At 50.0% G+C, this 19188-nt stretch overlaps 1 long non-coding RNA gene across 3 annotated transcripts in view; it reads left to right on the forward strand.

Moving 5' to 3' along the window:
• The first annotated feature begins 15266 nt into the window (after positions 1-15266).
• LOC149343594 (uncharacterized) overlaps positions 15267-19188 on the forward strand; it is a 239145-nt gene continuing 235223 nt past the window's right edge. The window contains exon 1 of one of the 3 annotated variants that reach the window (XR_016283136.1): positions 15267-15882. This is a non-coding gene — a long non-coding RNA (uncharacterized LOC149343594). The remainder of the gene's footprint in view (positions 15883-19188) is intronic. The other 2 variants (XR_016283135.1, XR_016283134.1) reach the window with 2 other exon arrangements.

Raw genomic sequence — 19188 nt, forward strand, 5'->3', positions numbered from 1 at the left:
CCGAACTGCGCTACCCGTGGATCGGAGGAGACAGCGAGCGGCGGCGGCGCCAACTCATCGCCCGCTTGCCCCTGAGCAGACCGACAAAGCGGGGGTGGACACGGCTGATTTTACCTTCCCTCCTTAAGAATTCATCGGTGACCGGCGTAACGATAGGCGAAAACAAGATGCCCCGTGCACTGTCTGCCTCCGTGTCGCTATCTCTCTAGAGATCAAAGAAACAGACACCCATCTCAAGGCGGCTCGAAACACATGCTCGCCGGTGCCGCTGTATGTCTGGAACAGGTCGCCCTTCAGTAGAGCTAACGATGGCGTGGTTTGAAAACGGCGGAACGACGCACGCCCGGACGCGGCATTTCGCAGATGTGACCATGCGGGGCTGCTTTTACCCTTTTGACTGAGCGCACCACCGCCCCTGGCGTGCGGCCATCACTCACGGTTCGAGTGAGTGATTTTCCAGGGGGGTGCAGCCGCCCCCCCTTGCCCCCCCCCTCCGGACGCCCATGGTGGTCCCCAAAATACAAAACCCGAGTGCGGAGCAGTGGGAGACTCTGCTGTCCAGCGACCGCTGTGAAGACCAAGAAGGTCTGGTACAGCGAGCTCAACGGGCGGCAGTGGCCAGCGGAGCCCTGGACTGAGGGCAACCGACCACTGATTAGAGGCGGACGACTTCGACAGAAAAGACTCCTGGGGGTAGAATCAAGGAGAACGTCTCTGAAGATGCCCCCAAACCGCAGGAAAAAGGACTAGAGTAAAATAAAGTTTTTCCTTCCTTCCTTGCGCGTGTGCAGTATCGCGCGCTGTGCATGCGCACAGGTGGTGAGGCGGCGGCGCGCGTAGTGACGTCACTCGGCTTCTCGCGCATGCTCACAGCTGACGAAGCGAAGTGGTCGGAGCGGCGGCGAGGCGAGCGCCGGCTGCGCGCTGTGACGTCACTCAGTTCCTCGCGTATGCGTAAACTGTACCTATTGAAGGTAGGCGAAACCGTGAAACTGTGGCCGATATAGCTCTGGCGACAAAAATATTTAATGCGTCACCAAAACGTGTCCGCAATTTTGTCCGCACGGTTACGTCTTTCTCAGAAAATGAATGCGGAAGAATTTGTTTCCCTGAGGTAGTGTATGATAAAATGTCTCTGGGGGAAGCAGTTGGTCGATGAGGCGTGGTTGTTTAATTATAGGCGAAAAATCACAAAAAAAGAGACCTCGGGCGTCAACATAGCCATGGACGTCGATACAGTGTGTGGGCGTTAAATCAGCACACGGACGTCGATATGATGTGTGGACGTCAAAACAGCACATGGACGTCAAGATAGATATGTTTATTTGAGTGTGCCTCAACAGCCAAGTGGCCTAAAGGAGCGCACACTAGGCCAGATACATCAGAGTGACCACTTAAAAACTATTAAAACCAGGCATGAAAACAACAATTAGACAAATATGTCCGTGTCAATAAACGTTAACACCGTACGGTAGATAACACCGTAGTGGAAATAAAGCGCAGAAAATGATGACAAAATATCACAATGCTGATGTTACATAAAAAAAAATCATGCGTTCGCATTCCTCCAATGCGGATCGCCGGAGTGATATCAAAGTTTTTATTTATTTATTTTTTGCGCGGGCCATACATGGTACTGCCCGTGGGGCAGGGTGAAAGGAGGTCATTAGTCTCCTGACGAGGCCCTCACCCCACTGGGCGCTACAGCAGCGGGTACAAAACACGTACAGACAGCACGTATACAGTTCGGCATTACAACCATCGCCGTCGGAAAATACACATCAAGCAAAGTTCAAAATACAAGAACAAACAACTCTTACTCTCGGCACTTTGCACACAAAGAAACCAGAACACAGTAAACATTGCAGTTACAAAGCTAGGTAGTCATGTGTCTTTGGTTCTTTATTAGAAAAGAGATTGTATTCTCCTTTTGCAAGTTCGCAGACGTACATGTGCTCTTGCGACCTCGAGGATATCTGGGTAATTATTACAAGTTCATGATTTGTTAGTGAATTGTCTTTTTAGCTTAATTTGTCCGTGGTCTGTCTACAACAAAGGTTCATTTCGAACCTGTAGACCCCTTCGTTGAGCATATTTCTCTTACATCAGGAAATTTCGAGCACCTTAATCTCTGCTGCCAGCTCTCAAACTGTACTGTTTCCCAGCCTCTATTACGATGCCTAAAAATAATCCCACTGTGCAGCACTAAACACTGAAATGTGGCGTACCGTAAGTGATGTTACTAGCAGCACTGGACTCTTAGAGAGAAGATCAACACCGGAAAAAATCAAAACTTTAAAATAGCTTGCATAAAATATAAAAAGTAAAATATAAAAAAATGAGAGAATGTTTTCCAGTGTGAACGAGCAAAGAGTTACATCCTCCTCATCAGCTGTGTCATCTACCCACTGCACCACGGCTATCAGTTGAAGTTTCGGACATTATTTTTGCTTGACAAACGTTAATGTGTTTTGCACGTCATTAATTCACTTATCAATTGAAAAAAATGCGAGCATGTTTATGCGATTGTCCCTGAATATGTTCGGAAGTTTCTTCAAGGATTTCAGCCGATGCCACTGATATCCTAAATATTTATGCCAACTATGACAAGCATAGAAATATCGAATTTTATGACAGCGCCGGCTGTACGCCTATGCTTTCATAACGCATGCCCAACTTCGGCTCTTGACTGAGCGCTGGCCCAAGAATTAAAAGCAAACATTTTTACGTGTAAAAATGAACACTTCCTGTACTGTTGGTACCTCAGCTAGTTGATATGCACGTTAAGAAAGACTACAAAAGAAAAGAAACCCGGACGAAATTGCGCACAACAGGTGATGTGCGCTTTTAATTGAGAACCTCAATCCTGGCCTCCACCGTGCATTTTCTGCGTGCGCGTCCTGCACCCTAGCTCGTTTAGCTTCGTTGCTGCTAGACAAAACTCCTCCAGTTCGTTGCCGCTAGAGTCACTGGTGGTGGCAGTGAAAAACATTTATTACAGGTGACTATACATAGAGAGGTAGTTTGGGAGGTGGCCCCTAGTGCGCCACCTTCCTCGTAATACTAGGTGGGGTCCCTATTCCGGGACCCCATTTGACTCCACCGCCGCTCTGGTACGCCGGACCATGGCCTGTTAGGCCGGAAGGTCGCGGCAGCCGAGCAGGGCCGCCTCCCAGTCCTCTCGGGTTCCGTACCTACAACCTAACAAAGGTGAAAAGAATAAAATGGAAACATGCATCAGAAGGGCGTATAAGCAAGCTTTAGGCGTCATGACCTGCGCCTCGACAGAGAAGCTGATGAACATGGGGGTGCACGCCACCTATGAGGAGCACAGCGAAACCATGCTCAGATTTCAAATGGAAAGACTTAAAAGAACAGCCGCTGGCCGCCCACTACTGGTCTAGCTAGGATACCCGGCAGAAGACGAGGGCGCAGACAAGACAGACATTGACAGCCAAATTAGGAGCACTTTCTCGGTTAAACCAGTGCCCAGAAACATGGACCCGAAGAACCACGAAGGAAGACGGGCGGCGAGATCATTGGAGTTGGACAGGCTCCTAAAGAAGAAACAGATGGTTCTGTATGTTGACGCGTCCAAGTACAGAACGAAGGAAAACGCTAGGGCGGTAGCAGTAGTGAACGCCAATGGGAATATAGTTACTGGTGCATCAGTGCGCACAAGGACAACGCAAGCAGCGGAAGAGATCGCCATAGCTCTAGCCCTGACTGCAGCCAATCGGCAGGGACTGAGTTACTGGATAGCGACAGATTCTCAGGCTGCAGCAAGGGCATACAGAGATGGAAGGATCGGCCAAAAAGCCGCGAGTATCCTCTTCGAACAAAAACAACACAGACATGGATCAAACAACACAAACATTCAACACACCATCATTTGGGTCCCTGACACTGGGGTTGAGGGAAATCTCATGCAGACACCGTTGTCCGAGGGTTCACGAGCCGGAGGGTGGGTTTGCGGGTCGAACCCTTCAGCATGCCAGAAACTTACGGGGAGGCAATGAAGGCGTTGTTGGGAGCGCGCAAGAAGTACTCGGCTCCGGCGGATATCCTCGACAGAGAGCAGGCCACCACGCTCAGACGACTACAAACAGACACCTACCCAAGCAGAGCCATGTATCACAAAATGTGGACGAACAGATACGCGAAAGAGTGCGTGTGGTGTGGGGGCTACGCCACAACGTACCACGCCACCTGGGGCTGCGAAAAAAAGCCCTTTACTACCAAAGGTAAATAGCCCTAGTCTAGAGCAGTGGGAGGCCCTCCTGGCTGACTCCGACCCGAGCACACAGCTTATGCTGGTGACGAGGGCCAAGGCAGCGGCGGAGGCCAACGGGATCCTGGACTAGGGAAGACCGACCACTGAAGCTCCACATCTATCTATCCCCATCCCCCTACTCCCTAACGCTTCCTTTTGAAAGAAAAAATGTTTTCACTACTACTACTCTCGGGTTGGGTTGGGGTGGGGGGTGAGGGAAGGATTTTTCTGGCATGCCCACACCATATGGTAGGTGTCAGCCACCTCCGTACAGTATTGGCAGAGGCCAGAAAAGGAGGGGTCGAAGTGTTTCATGACTGCCGGGCACAGCAATGTATTTGTGAAAAGTCTTATCAGAAGACGCTCACCTGCTTTTCCCAGCCCCTTGAGGGGGGTCGGGTACTTGCGGTGAGAGTGTTGATAGTGATTGACTATATCTTTAAATTTTAAAAGGGGTTCGTTGTTCAGATCCGAATCGGTAAGGTCATCGCCAGGGGCCCGGGAATGAGTGCGCGGGCGGCTGCGTCTGCAGCCTCGTTACCTGGTAGGCCTTGGTGGCCCGGAGTCCAGACTGAGTAGCGGAGAGTAGGATCTCGGTCCCGTGCCGCGTTCCGAAGTATTCGATAAGCTGTGAGGGAGACCCAACCCAGCTCGTAATTTCGACAAGCTCCTTGCGAGTCTGAGAGGATATATTGCGCCTGAGGGTGAGAGGCCGCCAGGGCGATGGGTACCTCCTCAGCGTGAGTTGCGCTGGGAGCTTTGAAAGTGAGCCCGTCCACCTGTATTTGTTGGTGTATGACCGCGGCCGTGTACCCCCCCCCCCCCCCTCCCCCCCTAGAGCGGTGCGGGCCGGCCACGTCCGTATAAAATACACCGTATTTGTTGCCATAATGGCGGTGGAGGGCATCCCCCGCGCCTGCCGCCGGCCATTATGGTCTTTGGACATTTTCGTAGGAAGGGGTCAAACGTGGATGGCGCATCTCGACATTTCGGGCATTCGTACCCTTTCCTCTGTGTGGTGGTTGTGTTGAATGTGTAGTCGGTCCACAAGGCGACGACCGGACACGGTCTGGGCAAGACGCGTGTATTGGTTGGTGAGGTGCGCTTCTTGCAGCTCCCGATAGGTGTTCACCACTCCCAGCGCGAGGAGCCTCGCGTTGGAAGTGGAGATCGGAAGGTCGAGCGCCCTTTTGATGATTTTGCGGAGGGTAACCTCCAAGACATCTTCGTCCTGCTTGCGTAAGTGAAGGTAGGGGGTCGAATAGAGTATTCGACTCGTAACGAAAGCATGTGCGAGCCGCAACGCATGTGTGCTTCGTAGACCTCCGCGTTTGTTGGAGACCCGACGGACCATGCGGCCCACCTGGTCTCCAACCTTACGCAGCTTGGCCAGTGTTGTGTCTGCGCGACGTGTTCTACTAATAAAGAGTCCGAGAATTCTGATCTCCGATGCCTCACGGATGGGGCCGCTGACGAGGGAGAGGGAAATGGGGATTGCACACTTCGGCGATGGCCGAATATGCACGAATTCTGATTTCTGTGGGGAGCACTGGAGGCCGCAGTACGCGGCATAGTTGTCTACTATGTCAGCGGCTGCTTGCAGGCATTCCTCCATGTGACCCACGTTACCTTGGGTGGCCCAAATAGTGATGTCGTCGGCATACAGCGCATGATGGATGCCTTCGACATCGGCCAATTTAGAGGGTAGGTGAAGCATTTCTAAGTTAAAGAGCAGAGGGGACAGTACAGCGCCTTGTGGTGTACCCCTGCTGCCCATACTGTACGGGCCGTGCTCTTCGTCCTGGATGCGGACGAAGGCCTGCCGATCCGTGAGAAAGTGTTTAATATAATTGAAGTTGTTAGTGCCGCAGTCAGTCTCGCTCAGGTGGGCGAGAATGACGCTGTGCTTAACATTGTCAAATGCTCCTTTAAGGTCCAAGGCCAGAACTATCTTGTCGTTATGGGGGCACTCGACAGGAGTAAGCACTTCATGTTTTAGTTGGACGAGTATGTCTTGAGATGACCTATGCGGCCTAAAACCGAACATGGTAACCGCGAAGGTGTTTCGATTTTCTAAGTATTCTGAGAGTCGATCTCGAACCATAGTTTCCATGAGTTTGCCCACACAAGATGTTAAGGAAATGGGTCGGAGGTTGTCTGTATTGATTGGTTTGCCGGTCAGTTTTCATCTCTATGGGTTTTCCACTCTATGGGTTTTCCACTCTATGGGTAGAGGATGGTACCCTTCCCAGACGGCATTTATGTATTCTAAGAGTGCTTCGTACGCCGGATCCGGTAGGTTGGCCAAAAGTTTGACCGTTACCTTGTCCCGACCCGGAGCCGTGCCTCGTTTCATTTTGGCAAGAGCCGCCCGTAGGTCATGAAGTTGAAATCGCCGATCGAGATCAGGATTTTCTCTGCCTGCATAGAGATGCTCCGACCCCCGGAGGTCTTGTGTCTGGCACAGATATCGATCCCGCAGTGTCTGTGCCAGCTGGTCCGTATTGCCCTTAAAGTTGTGAATAGCTCTTTGAAGGTGTTTTTTCGGTTTCGGTACGTGTTTGGGTGGGATCGATCAGTCTACAGAAAAGTCTCCATGTGTTGCGACTAGACATTTGCCTAGCGGCCAGATTGCAGCGATCCACCCAGTTGGAGTCGGCAAGCTGGGCAGCGTAGTCCGCCGCCTGTTGGGTGATATCGAGAATTCGAAGTTGGAGCTTCCGATTGTGTTTCTGGCGACGCCATCTTTTTGTGAGACTGCGACGCGCCTCCCAGAGGTGAAGGAGATGGTTATCCACACCCGTCACCCTATCTGTAAGCTGAATTTGCTTGTCGTGTTTGCGAATATTTTGTATAAGAGTGTGGGCCCAAGAGGAATAGCCGTTTTGTACCAGACTGTACGGGGGCAAGGACTGCCGGAAAGCCATCCAGTCTGGGAGTCGTGCCTGGTTTAGGGGTCGCTTGAGGGGACGGGTGTAGAGATTGATGTTGATGAGGCAGTGGTCGCTGCCGAGGGTGTCCTCGGTGTTGATCCATTCTGTGTGTTGAATGTTCCTAGTGAGGGTAAGATCAGGGCACGTGTCCCGATTGACGGAGCTACCCACTCTGGTTGGGACTGCAGGGTCGGTTTGGAGGGTGATGCCCAGCGCGGTGATAAGCTCCGTCAGCTTTCTGCCATGCGTTTCCTCCTTGCGATAACCCCACATCCGACTGGGGGCGTTGAAATCACCCACAATCAGAAGGGGGTCGCGCCCTGCCACCTTCAGTGCCTTACTGAAGATGTCGGAAAAAATTATGTTCTTACGTTTAGGGGGACAGTAAATATTAAGAATGTGTACGAGGGGGTCAGTCCTTTTCAGGGGGAGGACGAAGACCATTACATACGAGTAGGGCAGATTTAATTCGAGATCGACCTCTTGCGCTGTGTAGCTTTTGTGGACAAGCAGACAGGTGGAGGGGTCACGCTGGTACGTATTATATCCCGACAGCTTCACTGCCGCCCCAGATTCCTGTTGGGCGACTACCGCAGTTGGGTGATTAAACTTCTCGAGATAGAGGCGAAGATGAGCTCGTTTTTTTCGGTCTTTGATACCTCTGCAATTCTATTGAATAACTGAAAAAGCCTGCTGTTTTGGGGGGCGGCGGGTTCGCTTAGTGCCCTGAGCCATGATGAATTTCGGGGTGAGCTGGGCCAGCCGCCATCGTAGCCTGTCCGGCGCCCTGAGGCAAAGAAGGTTCGATGGGGTCCTCGTTAATTTCGCTGAGATCAATGTGGCGGTTGAGTTTGGATGGACGCTCCTTAGTTCCTTAGTTCCTGGATGGACGCTCCTTTCTTCAGGTCTGCCTTCCTTTGACATTGTGTTCAAACAAATCACTGTACTCAGATATTTCTGGAACTCTGAATTTCGGTTCCACAACGTTAAACCAATCCCATTAAGAAAAGTTTCTCGATATATTGTCCCTGCAGTGCGAACTCATTTTGGTATGTCTATGAGGTCATATTATATCCCATGTATATTCAATGAGCTGCCTGATAATGTTTTCAACTTGAACACTCGCAGACAGTTACGTGATGCTATTGCCGAGCTTGAACAGCTCTAGTGCATATGTTTTAATGTACACAAAACAAAGAATTGATTTGGTAACAGAGGTTGTTGCTGCTGCCGGACGGCGCTCTACAAGCCCAATTGAGGCTTTGGCGCGTCCGCGTCTTGTATTGTTTCTTTGGTGTGAATGAAGTATTTATTATTATTATTATTATTAGTGTGGCTTGGGCGACGCCCCAGGCGGTTGGAATCATTGATCCAGGTTTTAATGTTACTTGTGACCGCGAGGGTCATCTTCTGGGTGGTTTCGGCAATAGTTTTGTTGATAATTTCGGAAATTAGCTGGCCGAGACCGCTAAGCTGAATATAAATTTCAGCTACGCTGTTTTCTAGAGCGTCCAGACGAGTCGCATTGGATTGGGGAACAGACCCTTCGCTCATGGGCTCCGGGTTCTCAGACGCGGGCGCACCTTCGCGTGCCAGTGGCGACGATGTGGATTTTCTCATGCGGAGAATTTCGTTTTCAGCCGCGAGCTGTTTAACTTGCTTGCGTAGCGCCGCCATTTCGCGGCGCATCTCGATAAGTTCGGGAGAGGGATGAGGAGGGGGAGGAAAGGACTGAGAAACGACCCTAGGTCGACCACCAACCTTGCCCTGTGATTTTTTGGAGGCCTTCTGCTGGGTAGCGCCTCCGAGATCCGGGAAGTCCTCAGGCTGCAAGGCCAGAGCGGCCTGATCTGACGTTTGTCGGTTTTGCTGCGGCGGCGTCTTCGACGGCTGCTGTGGCGTCTTCGGGTTGGCTGGCGGGGGCCGGGCGTCGCCGCCTTCTCGCCGCGATCCCGCAGCTGGGCTGCCGGAAGCACCTCCTGGCACGGTGCCCGGCGATGACTTTGGACGTTGCACCGGAGTGTCCTTGGGCGGGCGCCTGGAGACGCCGGAACTTGTCCTTGCATGCCTGGGAGCCCGTAAGGTGGGCTTCCCCGCACACGAGATACGATGGCTTGCACTCATGAGGTTTCATACCCTCTGCCGTTGTCCCCACATTCTGTCCACAATGGCCGCATCTTTCTTCCACTGGGGCTGGGGCAGATGTTCGCACGATGGCCAATGGTACCACACCGGTAGCAGGCGGGAATAGTGCGCTTGTATTCTCGCACCGGTGTGATAGTCGTGTTATAGCGGACGAAGCGCGGCACTCTTCTACCCACGAAGGTGATGAGCGCTATCGAATATTTGCCCAGTTTCCGGACGAAGGCGATGTCCCCGTCCCGCCACACGATCTTGCCTTTGAGCGTTGCCGTGGTCTCCCGCTCGTTGACGGTAATAATGCCACGGCACACTTCACCGTTCAATTTTACGTTTCCTTGCACGGGAACCTGTCCTTTGCTGGAAGAAAAGATGAATTCCCTGGCCAATTTGTTTGCGATGTTGGTGTCTTGGGTTGCGCAAATGAAGAGGTTTTGGTCCCACGGGGGCTAGTTCACGAACGAGGCCTGCTGAGCCGCGTCGATGCCAACATAGGCGGTCAAGGCGTTGCCAAGTTCGCCCGGTGGGAATGCTGCCCGTAGGTCGATGGATGTGCGTGGCTTGACCACAATAATGATGTCTTTGTCGAATTTGGGTGTTCGAGTGGGTCGCCAGGAAAGTTTGGCTGGAGGTGATGACCGGACGCCGCTGTATGCAGCTGTTGTCTTGCCGTCACGTTAGCGTTCGAGGCGGCGTCTCGCTTGGAGCGGTGGCCACCTTTGTGAAGAGTGATCCACGCTGCAAGATGCTCATCAGTAATTTCTTCTGCAGGCGGGTCGTTTTATAGCGGTTCTTTAGGGATGATTTCAGTCCACGACGCAGTTAACGGGTCATATCCCCGACAAGGGGGGGTCGCCATGCTGGGCGGCGGCTCGGGGATTCCCGCTGCAGCGGCGACGCGTTAGGCTAAGTGCAACAGCTGCTCGGGGGGAAATCAGTAATCGGCATAAAATGCCGAAACATGATCCCACCTGAAGCTGTTCCGCATACCCTAGCTGTGCCACCAGTCCGGCAGAGCCAATACTTGGCGCTGAGCCTTGCATGCAAACTGCAGCTCTATAAACGCAACAAAGTCTAATTCGAATCAATCGCAGATAAAAAAAAATAAGGTTTGGTTTGGTTTTATGGGGTTTAACGTCCCAAAGCGACTAAGGCTATGAGAGACACCGTAGTGGAGGGCTCCGGAAATTTAGACGTCACTGTTTGTGAAGCCGCCTAGGACCAAGAAGTGCGGTCGCGTGGCAGTAACTATCCGTGCGCGTTGGCCGCCATGCTGCCATTTGTTAAGGAGGATGCCGTTCCTATTTTGCCTCATTAGTTACATTCAGGAATGTATGTGATTCCTGTAACCCTTTTGGCAATGCATCCGGAATAAAAAGGAATTTCCCTGTCGTTTTCTTTCAGTTGGATTGAGACACATTGAGGCGCATCGACTTCAGTACCATATTTACTTCCAAACTGTGGCATGCCATCGAATTTCATGATTGAAGCCACAGGTGAACTGGTTGAAGACCGTGTAGTAGCCGCTTGGCCTTCTTATTTATGAGCATGAATATAAAAGAGCCCTTACTCTGTAGTGACAGGACGAGTTCATTAGTGACTGCGACATTGCAACTAGCGTGGAAAGCACAAGGACAGCGACAAAAGGAACCGACGGGACAGCACGTCGGTTCCTTTTGTCGCTGTCCTTGTGCTTTCCACGCTAGTTGCAATGTCGCAGTCACTAACGAAATCACACCAACTAGCCCAACTGTCTTCCATGACGAGTTCATGCAACACAGAATGTCAGAATAGAGGATAATCAAAAACACCCCCAAGGATGAGTAAATTTTCAGTGAGTGAGTAATTACACACTAGTTTGCAATCAAGCACAACGAGAACCAATCCCATTTCAATTTATTACTCAATTAGGCCTTGCGCTTCCATATGTTATTGATAATGTCTATCTTAGCAGGCAGAGTGACTGGCCATAGACAGGCGGCCTTCTCGGGTTTGATCTCCACGCCCATGCGAATTTTTATTCAACAGCGAACCTGCTGCGGAAGCTCTTCCTTTGTAATTGAAAGGCTATGCCAGGGTGGATTTTAACTCCTTTATCCCACAGCATCTTCTGCAGCAGTGCACAAACGAAAACAGAATTCCCTTTCATTGATGATTTTAGCTGATGCTGCATAGTTGGAGGTAGTCGCAAACAGCGCCTTTAGCATGCCGAACAATGCATAACGCATCAAGCACTTTGCCCCAGTGATTGAAAGAAGTGAAAATCTGCTGTTCATGCGAAGCGCACTGTTTCGCAAAACTTCGAACTATATCCCCCAACATGTCACCAGACTGCACTTCTGCACGATCTGCTGTGTTTTGCTTTTTATAAACACTGCTTCATTACTTGTAAGTCACTTTTATTACTTGTTCATTATTTTTGCGCTGCGGCTTACACTTGACCACTGGAGAAAGGCAACCGCACGCATGCTCGCTTTTCCGTGCGTCATGTAGCCTGAGACAAAGCCAGCCGGGCATATTTCGGTGGTCAGCTGTGTCTTACAGCGACAGCTGCAAGTAACCCCTTCTGTGCTATATCTGGCTGCGTTCGTTTCGCACTGTGAGCGGAAAACTGGATTGGTCGAAAAGATAGCTATGTCATACGTAAAGCGGCGGATTTCAATAGTGATTCAGTCACAGCAAAACTGGTGGTAAGGAGGTCGCAACGTGACTCAATTAAACGTCATTCGGACATGCAAGTATGTAAAGCACATGAATTGCGCTGAAAAGAAAATTGAGGTAATTAGTCAGCAATCGAACCCCTGACCCTATACTGTGTTTCATACATAGCAGGCAACGCTGCGGAGGTTGCTGAAGTAGTGAGTCCGCGAAACTATTTTACTCCGCCACGTATCATTCGTTCTTTTCGAAACTCCTGTCATTGTTTAGTCGAATACAAAGAGCGGTATAAAACGATGCAGTAGCATTAAAAATGGCGGTCGAAGGTGTGAGGCGCTCTGTGTTCAGGTTCTCTGGAAGTAATTTTCACGGAGTGTGAACTACTTTTTTGGCGCTGATTTAGCAGAAGCGATTCGACCTACCAACCGCGTATCATACCACCACGTGCACTTTTGCTTCTCAAAATCTCGACGCGTCGCAGGACAAAAATGAGGCAGTAAGTAAAACGAAGTCCAGGAGCTGCCAGTCACGGCACTTAAGATTTGCCGCTACGAAATATGTTTGTGTTCGCTTTGGTTGTATGGCGAACTACTTTTTGCGTGCGGGCTTCGCCTGCGCGAACAGGCGCGCTAGCTTTGGAAGCGTTGCCTGTTATACATGATACGGAGTATAGAGTCAGGCACTACCCCTAGGCCAAGGATGCACCTTCGCACATTTTTATCAAACCGGGCCTTTATATGAATGTGGAAACAGTGACCGTGTCTATGAGGGAAGAGCAGCAGTTGACGGGGACTCGTTAACGCTATCGTGTCCCCCCCTTGAACGTGGAGCTTAATGGTGTCTTCGACTGGTCGCTCTGATCTTGTGACCGAAAGTGCTCGAATCGGTAGCAAACTTGTAATCAGAGGAGGCACTGCAGCCAAATAAGCGAGGCGTTATCAGAGCGGTTACGAGACGTGGCTGAAGTTGACCCTGAAATGCTTTTTGGCTGGCATCGACCGATAGCAACGTTCGGGGCACTTTATTCATTCCACATCATGCTTTTTCGTCAGAGCACATCTATATTGCATCCTAAAAGCATTCACTCATAACCAGCTGTTAGTTCGGCACCGGAACGTGCCCTTCGAGCTTTATAAGCGTGGCCCCCACCAAAAAAGTTCGGTGTTGACACTACCATTAGCAACCGCGAAAACACTGCCTTTGCGCCGTGCAGAGACACGGTTTTTGCACTCTATCCACTAATACCTGCGTTGTATTTGCACAGCACAAGTGAAACCGTAGAGCTATATCGTCCAAAAAAAATTCAGGGGGCACTTTCGCTCTCTAAAGTGCTACAAGGCTAAAGCATTTCCTGGCGAACTTTGTTTTTATTTCCTTTTTATTTTTCATATTTTTTTCATTTTTGCTCCTTTTCTTGTTTTTATTGTTTTCTATTTTTATTTTCATATCTTGTTTTATTTTGTTTTTATTTTTGTTCATTTTCTTTTATTTTTATTCTCCTTTTCTTGACTTTATTCCTTTTATTTTATTTATGAAACCTATGCATTCACTAGATGCGCCTTTATTCATGCTGGAACCTTGAGCCTTCGTGGCGGGGTGGTAGCGTCGTCTCTTCAAATGCCAAAGGCCCTGGTTCGATTCCCACCCTCGGCGCAGTTTCTTTTTAAGCAGTGACGCCGAAAGGCGGACAGATCTGTCGACGCGTCTGTCGACATTCCTGCCGATGCGTCTGTCGACATTCCTGCCGACGCGTCTGCTAACGACAGTATGAGGCATTAAAGGATTTCGCCTTAATACAGGAACAACCACACTGTAAATGGCAACGACTCAAGGTCAGTGCGACCACGGCCGCGCTGCAACCAAGGCGGAAGTCCGACCACGGCGAAAGTGCGACCATGCTCAAGAGGCGTAGCGGCTGGCGTAGTGTAGCTGTCGATGCGAAAAGAGAAAGAAGTGCCGTAGTGGAGGTCTTCGGAATAATTTCGACCACCTGGGGATCTTTAGCGTGCGTTGACATCGCTGAGGAACAGCATACGAGCGCCTTATATGCGCGCCGCCTACATCGAAACGCGGCCGCCGCGTTGCGGAAATGCGGCCATGTTGCGTAAATAAACATATGCGCTTTAGAATGCATATCTCAGCTAAACGGGTGGATTGTTCAAGCTCAAATTCAGCACAGAAATGCCATTTGGTCGGCAGAATTGTTTCGTGCTACATTTGTTTGGGTTTCTTGCCTGAAGCGATCAGAATCGATCAAAAAAATTCGTACATTAGCACCGTCTGCGGCGACAGAGAAGGTAATCAAGCCGTTCTGTCAGCAGCAGTGGCGTCATCTGGTTTGTTGACCATGGAGATTCGGCAGAGAGGGGCGGTAGGGAGGAAGGAGAGGGTGGGGTGTTTTGCAGGATGTTTTGAAGGCTCTCCTTCACGAATGATTTGAAATTTCGTGGAGTTTTGGCCAAAGTACGGTTATTTTGATCCCCGATAAAGCAGCTGAAAAAGCGCATTCAAACCTTTGCAAAACAAATCGACCCCACTCCCTTGCTGAATCTGCATGGCCAGCAAACGACATGGCGCCACCAGTGCGATCGCTGGCATAACGGCTTAATTTCCTTCGCCGCCGCCGCCGCCGCAGACGATGCGAATATGCGACTTTTTTTTTAAGGCGAAAGCCTTTAATGCTGCATACTGTCGTTAGCAGCCGTGTCGGCAGCGGTGTCGGCAGTCGTGTCGACAGCCCTGTCGGCAGATGTGTCCGCGTTTCGACGGGTGTCCACTGAGATATTCGAGACAGTTAATGCGTAATTTCCTTTCCTCAAAGAGAATTTTCAGTTTCTTCATTACGGCGCCTCTTTATCTTTCTTTTTTCATTCCCACTTCCTCCCTTCCTGTACGGTGCAGTTCGGGTGTCCACCGAAAATTACTGCCCCATTTCCTTTCCTCAAAAAGCGTTGCGTTCAAAGGCCAAGGCATCGCGCCGAACGGGTGGACTGCCTGGCATCGCTACAAGACGCTGTCGCGTTCCACTCCTAAAGTCGAAGCTTAAGCGCCATTAATTAGCAGTTATTTAATTAGCAGCTAATTTTTATTTAGTCATTAATCAGTAATTATCCACTAATTAGGAATTTGTCGTTACTTCCTCATCAATTATGTGTTACGTCATCCAGTGGTGGTGTCACCAGTGTCACATAGGCAAGGGTGCGGAAAACGCTTTCGCCTCTACGCACTTTAGACAGTAAAGTGCCGCTGAACTTTTTGATTGATCCAGGCAAGCAACCAGAACAAATGTAGCATGAAACAATTCTGCTCACCAAATTCCATTTCTGAGCTAAATTTGAGCTCGAACAGTGCCCTATTTAGCTGGGAGTAGCATTCTACGGCGCTCGCTTGTTTGCGCAACACGCTTTACACACAGCCGCCTTGAACGAGTGCAGAGAACGAACGCGTGCGCGAGCTAATCGTAAACGCGCTCTAAAGAATGAACAGCGTTGCGTCGTATGATTGGCTCAGCGCATACAGGAACCGCATTGGCTATGGTACGCCGCGGCAGTGCGGCAGCTGCCGGAAACGTAGCGATTTGTGAAATGAAAGCCTTCGCATCTAAGAGCATAGGTGGATTCGGTGGTGCGTGCGTCGTTTATCGAGACGCACCCTGCGATGTGTTCTCTGCTGAGGTGACCATGTGGATTCGTCTGCTGCGCTGAATTTGCGGTGGTTTCTTCTGAAGAACTAAGCACAACTTCTGGGCCTGAGGAACGATGGTGCTGCCCCACCTGGAGTGACTGCGCTCGACATGCAAGTAACGAGGAGCATTATGTGCCGTGCAGAGGACTGCGCCGTGTCACTGTGTCGTACTTGACCCTGCATGATGGTCGTGCTGTGAGTACACTTTGTCTTTTATTAAGCAAGAATTGTGTGTTTTTCCTCTATGCCACAATAAGTATAGCACTGTGCAAATGAGAACAGGGTCGTGTGATGGAATTCCCGCCGCCGCGCGGGAATTCCATCGAGTATACTCGAGTTCGAACCCGACCGCGGCGGCCGCGTTTCGATGCAGGCGGAACGCAAAAGGGGCCGTCTGCTGCCCGTTGTCAGTGCGCGTTAAAGATCCCCGGGTGGTCGAAATTTCTGGAGACCTCCACTACGGCACCTCTTTCTCTCTCACTCCCATTTTCTCCCTTCCCATACGGCGCGGTTGCGGTGACCACCGAGATATGTCAGATAGTGCGCTATTTCTTTTGCTCGAAAATCAATCATTATTATTATTACTAATTCCGGTCACATCCCAAAATACCGGCTTTTCTCCAATTGAGGCTGCGTTCCTTTGTAGCGAGCTGCCTGGTTATCTGGCGCGCGTTCGCTGTGGCGTTCATTAAGCTCTCACTGACGCGTTCTGGAAAGCTGTGGGCGCGTTGCCTGACGTGCTCTGCACACGTTTGCTGTCGCGTTGGGTGCGCGTTCGCCGACGTCTTCTGGCGGCAGTCGCTTTTGTGTTGGGCGCATGCTCGTAGTACGTGGTTTAATGCAGGAATGCGTTTGGCGGCTACATTTTCACCCTTTAAGGCGCATGCCTGACCATCTCCATCAGAAAAAATTCAGGGGCAGTTTGGCTCTCTAAAGTGATGCAAGGCGAGAGAACTCCTGACGTACTGTCTGTTTTTTTTCATATTTTATTATTTTTTCCATTTGATTTTCAATTTTTTTATTGTTTCTATTTAATTTTCATATTTTATTTTTGTTTCTTTTTTGATTTCACTTTTATATTCCTTTTATTTTCCTTTCATATTCCTTTTATTTTATTTACGAAACCCATGCATTCATTAGATGCGCCTTTATTCATGCGCAAAACCTGACACTTCTTGGCGGAGTGGTAGCGTCTCCGCTTCAAATGCCAAAGGCCCTGGTTCGATTCCCATCCTCGACGAAGTTTCTTTTTAAGCAGTGACGCCGGAACGCGGACAAACCTGCCGACACGGCTGCTAACGACACTATGAGGCAGTAAAGACTTTCACCTTAAAAGGGTCCAGAAACACAATCTCAGTTAGCTGTTTTGCCTGTTGATTGCATACAGTGAGTGATAATGGTGCTAATAGCGTCGGTAATACCGCGTATATTCTGTTTTTTAATATTTTAATGTCCTCCCAAAAACAACTTCATGGCTCTGATGGTGTCGCCACACACTGGCGGGTTTTGGGTCCAGAAACACAATCTCAGTTAACTGTTTTGCCTGTTGATTGCATACAGTGAGTGATAATGGTGCTAATAGCGTCGGTAATACCGCGTATATTCTGTTTTTTAATATTTTAATGTCCTCCCAAAAACAACTTCATGGCTCTGATGGTGTCGCCACACACTGGCGGGTTTTTAGCAGCGGATATGACATCACCTGGCGCGAGCTTGATGATCGGACAAACAGTAAATATACTGCAAATTGTGTGAATAAATAGACACATTTTGCACCTGTCTGCGGTTTATATTAGATCAACAAAAACAACTTGTTAGTCTTAGATAAAAGCCCTGCAAAGCAAGTAAAATAAATATACACCACCAGGGGCGCTCTGGCATGAAAACGACGCTGCCAGTCTCAGCAAAAACGAGTTACAGGGAGCAGGCAATCATGGAGTACAAACTTGCGCGACGTGCTCTGGCTGGCTGTTTTGATTGGTTGCGCCAGGTGCCGTCATTGGGAGAGCGAAATAGGAGTGGGAAGCCCCGCCAAAATCGAGTTGAGGGCATCGTTTTGTTTGCTTGTATTTTGAAATTTCTCCACTGAATAACTCCCGTTCCTGTGCATCGATTCCTGTAATTCTTTTTAAGTCAGCATCTGTGTGACATAAAGAATCCACCTGAAGTATAGCCGGTACCCCCCAAGCAGTGTTTCGCAGCCCCTTTAAAAAGCAGGCGGCGTGTGTTAGCGTGTGTACTCGCTGGTGGTACAGAAAATCAAAGCGATGACAAGAAAAATAGGGTGCCGTCACCAAGCGGCCGCATAACTGAAGCATCAAGCTTGGCACCGCGATTTCAGCCAATCCTGTGAAATTTCATTCTTGCATATATGTACTCTACTCCATTCTAGCTGAAACCTCAATGTGGCGCTAGTTGTCCCGACTGCATTCGTGCCAAAATTGTGCGCAACCGTTTATCATAGAGCATTCCGGGTGGTGCCTTAAGGTTTCCCAGTGCATATACTTACATGTGCTAGCTTTCGACAGTATTCAAACCGATGATATATGCACCTTCGCAGGCTCTCTAATGATTCCCTCGCGTGGTGTCTTCAGATTTCGCAGTGTATATACCTGACACGTGCTAGACAAATTGGAGGCTAGCTTGCGACAGGGATTCGAACCGACGCTATATGCACTTTCAATTGTATGCCTTCACAGAATCAGTGGAATTCCTTAGGGTCCGGTTGAGGCGTCCATCGTGATATGACAGTTGCTGCGCCATTTCCTTTCCTCAAAATTTTTATTGCGAAAGCAATACTACGCTAGGTTTTGAGCCTTCAGCGTGGTCCCGGCGGTGGTCCCGGCGGTAGTCACGCGTCTGTGACGTCATACCGAGGTGAAATATGAGCTACCAAGTCGGTTCGTCGGCGTGGTCCCAGCGGTAGCCTCGGAGCGCCGCAGATCCCAGTCGGTTCGTCGGCGTGGTCCCAGCGGTAGCCACGGAGCGCCGCAGATCCCAGTCGGTTCGTCGGCGTGGTCCCAGCGGTAGCCACGGAGCGCCGCAGATCCCAGGCAGTAAGAGAGGGGACTGCGTTCATTTCGAGGAAAGGCAAGGCGTCTTACCAACTCTGTGGTTTAGTGGACACTTCAATAGCACTTTAAGCTAATTCCGGCGTTCATTGATGCGCTCTGACATAGACAGCGTTGTAGACTGCATTGATTTGGAGGAAAAGAAACGCGCCTTACCAAATCTGTGGTTTAGTGGACACCTCAATAGCACTTCAAGCTAATTCCGGCGTTCCGTGCAGCACTCAGGCTTTCGCCTTTCACTACTCTAGTCGCTAAAGTTGCTCGTAATTTGCTTTCGCAACCTTCAGGGCTTAACCAAGCTAAGCCTCTGTCATTTTTTAAGGCTCGTTTGGTTTGGTTTATCGGGTTTAACGTCCCGAAGCGACTAAGGCTATGAGAGACACCGTAGTGAAGGGCTCCGGAAATTTTGACCACCTGGGGTTCTTTAACG

Source organism: Amblyomma mixtum, chromosome 5 (genome assembly GCF_055824585.1).
Source record: "Amblyomma mixtum isolate Tamu chromosome 5, ASM5582458v1, whole genome shotgun sequence".
Lineage (NCBI taxonomy): Eukaryota > Metazoa > Arthropoda > Arachnida > Ixodida > Ixodidae > Amblyomma > Amblyomma mixtum.